The sequence below is a fragment of the Lactuca serriola genome, chromosome 5, assembly GCF_051521515.1.
Source record: "Lactuca serriola cultivar US96UC23 chromosome 5, Lser_US96UC23_V15, whole genome shotgun sequence".
Classification (NCBI taxonomy): Eukaryota; Viridiplantae; Streptophyta; class Magnoliopsida; order Asterales; family Asteraceae; genus Lactuca; species Lactuca serriola.
The window spans coordinates 91,244,044-91,250,357 of NC_136412.1; positions in this window are offsets into that span (position 1 = coordinate 91,244,044).

A 6,314-nucleotide genomic window follows, 5' to 3' on the forward strand; every position below is an offset into this window, starting at 1 on the left:
AACCCCTTTTCAAGGGCTAAATGTGCCATAAACTACCCCTAAAGCTTAAGGACCTTAACCCTCAAATGCTTGTACCTATTTTGGACATCAAAACACTTCAAAATCATAAGTTATAGGAGTTTACAGCCAAGAACATCTATTGGGTCGTAAACCCCTTTTTCTAGGGTAAAAAGCACTCCAAACACCCCTAAGGCCTTAGGACAATTACCCTTGAACACCTAGGACTTGAATGGGGATTTAACTACATCAAAACCATCCCTAAAAGGGAGTTTACGACCAAGGAACATCTCTTGGGCCGTAAACTCCAAGTGAAGGCATAAATGTGTGCCTCTTGTCCCCTTTAGCCTTAGATAAAATCATGGAAGCTATCCTAGATGTGCAAGTGCCTCAAATGAATTAAAAGCCATCACCCCATAGGAGTTTACGGTCGTAAACTCTAGGGTATATGGACTATAGGCCGTAAACTCCCCTATGGAGCATTCTAGGGCCTTAAACTACTTCATGTATTATTCCAACAAAGCTAGGAGTGTTCTAGGACCAAAATAACACCTTAAAACACCCAAAACCACCAAGTGAGGAGTTCACTGCCATAAACCCATGAGTTTACGGCCGTAAACTCCAAAGGGTGGGGTTTGTTGGGTGGTGAACTCTTATGCAAGGTCATTTGATGCTTCAAACCCTTTTGCCTTGTCCCGTAGCAACCTAGATGCAACCATTAGGATCTTTAACACTTATGAAAAGTGTTTGCATGTTCCTAAGTGTCTTAACTTATTTGTTAAGTTATTATTTGGCTAATTAGTTATATATATGCTTATTATATGTTAACTAGGCTTGTGCGTGTAAACAAGTCTCCGTTTGCCACCTAGCACGGTATCCGACACTGCAATTCGTACAGCTCACCACAAGTGAGTTCATACCCCCTTTAATCAACCTTTGAAATGATTTTAAATGTTTTAAATACTTTATGGGGGGAATACAAGTCAAATACTTATAGTTATTGCTTCAATCACATGTGATTGCATTTAATCACATGTGATTAATAACTAGGAAAACAATGATTTTTACCACTGTTCAAACTGTTTATCAAACTGCTTTACTTTGAAATGTTTTACAAACTCTTTTACTATCCAAACTTATTTACAAACTGCGATTCAAACAAATGTTTCTTATACTTAAAATTGTTTTATCAACTTATGCCTCCAAATTGTTTTATAGATTGACATCAAGTCGATCTTCTCTTGAAATTATATTTATGTTTAAAACTTCTTATGAAAACTTATTTATTCTTTTATATATTCAATTGCATGCCCATATATGTATAGATGTATAAATAATGTTTAAAGGACTTAGGAAGGCCATCCGCCCTATTTCCTTTTCGCGCCTTGAGATGTGGTCTGGTGGGATTTCGGGTGACCATCCGAAGGTCGTTTCAATATTAGTTATATATCATATATACATATATAGACATAAAAGTACTTCCATATTCATACATGTCAGTATATCAATAGTTAGTTACCATCGGGGTAACACAGGATCATATACAGCTATACTAGAAACATGAACATATACAGCTATACTAGAAACATGAACATATACAGCTATATTACGAGAACATATACAACTATACTAGAACTAGAAATATTACATTACATATACGAGAATACATTAACAATTGTGATCCACTGTATCGGAGCATGCCTTAAATGTCATGTCCCGAGTTGTAGCCAGAATTCTCTTGGAGGGAGAGCGTGAGTTTGCGTATAGATCTATACTGGATTGACTATCCTACACCTTGCTACTAGCTACAGCCGGACCTGCAGGTCTGCGGGTGCCAAACGTCATTCCGTTATTACGACCATTCGTATGTCGTTGTTACCAGTCGATAGCATGGTGCAATTTATCACATTTTACCTTAATATAAATCCGGTTTAAGGTAGTTAGTACAACAGTAGTTCATATTATACAAAACTACAGTACTACAATAATTTACCCATTACATATTTGAGTGATAACCTCACTTAAACAATAATGTACCAACTATATTTTATTAAATGATAGTTACACTTGGTAAATTACTCACTTTTACAACAAACGAGCGTACAAAACAGTTAAGCCTTGGTAGAAGGCTACTTTAATAGAAAATATAGGTTTTTCTGAGAGATCAAACTTTTACAAACACTTACATACATTTTACAAACTTATACTTGAGACACGTTCAAACGATTTTGACAACAAACATTGACACTAAAATACTTATGAACTCACCAGCTTAATGCTGATAAACTCTTTCAAAATAACTTGTATTCTCAGGTCATCAGTAGACAGGTACCGAGGCCAGCTTTTGAGAAGATGGAGCGTATTCAAGACTCATCTCATATTATTTTGTTTTACATTATTTTGGTGTTTATAACTGTACAGAACACTCTTGTATTAAAATTATATATTTAATGCAATGGATGATGTTGTTTGCTTATTTACATTTACTGTGTTGTGATACTATACATGACGTCCTCCGCCCCAGAACGTTTCCGCCATTCTTGGTTTTGGGGTGTGACAGATTGGTATCAGAGCATTGTTTATAGTGAATCAAGTATATCAACCCATAAAAGATATACTAAACTATAAACCCAAAAGGGATTAAAACACTCTGACCAAGAGTCTATACTTTAAATAATAAAATATTTAATTAAGTATACTAGTCTACATTCATACTAAAATCGGTGTCACAATGACAAGAACAAAACTATTACGATTGTTAAATATCACAAGTGAGCTCGGGGATGTATGGTCAATCCTGGGAATGGCATAGCCTGATCAACTATACTGGTCCTAGGAGTGATTAGCATATGCCCTAGAATGGTTGTGATATGTTAACAAGTCTAAAAACTTACCAACAATACCACAAGAAGATCAGTAGAACTTAAACTTAAAATACAATAGGTGTATTTTGTGCTACTAGTTACACGTATACTATATCCTTATACCTCTCTTCTCGCGTAGATCTAAATGGTTGGATTCCATCACGGCGACCCGTACTTTCCAAATGAAGGCAATGCAGGGTGGATTGATGAAGAGCCCGAAGATGAGCATCCAATCCCTTTGGATGATCACCTCGCAGAAGGCTTTTCTGATGGATCTGACTCCTAGCCTGAAGTCAACCACCTACCGCTTGTAGGTCAAGCCCCGAACAACAACCCTCGACCAGCTTTTCCAGGTCCTACACCCATGTGGGCAAACAACCTGAACCGCTGGAGTGATGAACAGGTTCAACCCTTACCATACTTTGGGGACCGAACCTTTTACAACGTCAGCGATGGTGGCTCGGCTGACAGAGCTCTGCCTGTCATATCCACAGAATAGCTCGTAATGTCGAGCAAGGTCGAGCAGCAATCGACCGGTTCATGGAGATTGATGCCAATTCAGGTGTCAACACAGTCCGCATCCGCCGTCTTGAAGAAGACATGGAACGGACCCGGAGAACCAACGAAACCCTGCAGCAACAACTGGCTGCCGCCCGTACTGAAGTCTTAGAACTTCGAGCTCGTCAGAGAGCTTAGGACCGACACCTTCAAGAGGTGTTTCGCCAAGTGTCCGACCTCAGGGCTCGCCCGAGGAATTCCCATCGCCATTAGATGATGTCTAGTACATCTCTGTCTTTTGATTTAGGGATTAGCCTTTAAACATCTGTGCTCTAAGTAGCACTTGTCTGTAAAATATTCCTAACTTTCGATACTCTAACTAGGAATCTAGGACTGTCAGTCTTATCCTTTTGGTATGATGCAAGACCTACTGTTAGGTCGATTTTCCTTGAACTTATTACATCAGTAATACCCGTACTATTGAAATCTATCTAATCTGTGGGAAAAATTTGTACACTTGTGTATTCCTACTAATATTTCTTTTTGAGATTTCAAACACTCATTCAACTGTTGGGCTATGGTTAGTTAGTCCATGTGTCACTCTCACGTTGCTTACAAATTGATTCTTACCATCTTTCTCATCTTTATAAACTTATAGCTGAAAGATGCCTCCTCGCAAGACTCCCAGGAATAGGAATAATCCTGCACCTCCACCGCCTCCAGTCATCGATACTGCAGCCCTGAATGCTGCCGTAGCTGCAGCAGTGGCAACTGCCATGGCTCAGTATCACTCATCAGATGCTAGCAGAGGTGGAACCCCTGTTGAATCTATTCCAGTCGAAATCCATGTGCGCTCGAGAGGGTGCTCTTACAAGGATTTCACAAACTGCAAGTCGAAGCCTTTCTATGGCACCGGCGGAGTCATTGCTCTCTCGCAATGGTTCGAGAAGACTGAATTAGTCTTCGAAATCTGTTCATGCCCTGATGCGTGCAAAGTGAAATATGCCGCATGCACCTTTTGAGGGAAAAGCCCTAACGTGGTGGAACGGCCACGTTAAAGCCCTAACTCTCGTCGTGGCTAACGACATGGGCTGGGAAACGATGAAGGACCTCATGACTGAGGAATACTGCCCGAGGGGCGAAGTCCAGAAGTTGGAACATGAACTCTGGAACCTGACCATGAAGGGCACCAATGTGATCGTTTACACTGCCCGATTTAGCGAACCGGTGTCCCTATGCCCCAATATGGTTCCCACTGAAGGGAAAAAGATCGAACGGTACGTATGGGGGCTAGTGCCTCCGTACCAGGGGAATGTCTTAGCATCCAACCCTGCTACCTTCGACAGTGCCAAGCATTTGGCACAAAGACTCATTGACCATGGAGTCAAAACCCCTGCAACCACAACCACCCTAGCCATTCCAGAACCCTCCAAACCCGCTGACACTAAGCGGAAATTCTGGGGTGAAAAGAAGAAGCAACAAGCTGCCAAAAAGCAGCAAATTGTGGCAATGCATGCCGCAATAACCCCTGCTACTCCTACTACTGCTCCGGTGAGTCGGTATGTTGGAAGTTTGCCCAAGTGCAACAAATGCAACTACCACCACAACGGCCCCTGCCGTGAGATGCAGTGCTCAAACTGCAACAGAAAAGGACACACCGTCCGTTTCTGTAAGTTCCTGGCACAACCTATCAACCAATTCCCTGGCTCCGGCGCGAGCCCAACTTGCTATGGATGTGGCGGAGCAGGCCACTATAAGAGGGACTGCCCCAAAGCAAAGAATGTTGGTGAAGCAGGAAGGGTACTAGCTATAGGCCACGGGGAAGCAGTTGCCGACCCGACCATGGTGACTGGTACGTTCCTCCTTGATAACTCCTATGCATGCATTCTGTTCGATAGTGGAGCGGAGCGAAGCTTCGTAAACCACAAATTTGCTCGCATGCTTAAGCAACAACCACACGCACTTAACGAACAATTCACAGTAGAAATGGCCAATGGGAAAACTGAAAGTACAAATAGCATATACTTAGGGTGTACCCTAACTTTAGATAACCAATCATTCCCAATCGACCTTATGCCGGTCTCATTAAAAAGCTTCGACGTTATTATCGGCATGGATTGGTTAAGTCTTCATCGCGCCGACATCATGTGCTACGAGAAAGCAGTCTGTCTAAACCTCCCGTCTAATGAAACTCTTATAGTTTACGGCGACAAACCTGGGCGAGTCTTCGCATTATATCAAGTATTCAAGCACAGAAATATCTGTGCAAAGAATACCACGCATTCCTTGCTCACGTCGTCGACACGAACCTAGAAACGAAAGAACTAAAGAACATCCCAGTAGTGAGCGACTTCCCCGACATTTTCCCAGAAGAACTACCCGGGTTACCTCCGCAACGACAAGTCGAGTTCGGAATCGACTTAGTCCCAGGAGCTACCCCAGTAGCCAAGTCGCCCTACCGTTTAGCACCAGCTGAGATGCAGGAACTCTCTGGTCAACTTAACGAACTGCTCAGCAAGGGCTTTATAAGACCAAGTTTCTCACCTTGGGGAGCACCGGTCTTGTTCGTTAAAAAGAAAGACGGATCATTCCGTATGTGTATTGACTATAGAGAACTCAACAAATTGACGATCAAAAATCGTTATCCTCTGCCACGCATAGATGATCTATTCGACCAACTGCAAGGGGCGAACTATTTTTCCAAGATTGATCTGAGGTCCGGATATCACCAGTTACGAGTGCTAGAGGAGGATGTGCCGAAGACAGCCTTCCAAACTCGTTACGGACACTACGAGTTCGTGGTGATGCCATTCGGATTGACCAATGCGCCTGCAGTCTTCATGGATCTGATGAATAGAGTATGTCGACCTTACTTGGATCAGTTCGTCATCGTCATCATTGACGACATCCTGATCTACTCCAGAAGTAAGAAAGAGCATGGCGATCACCTGCGAC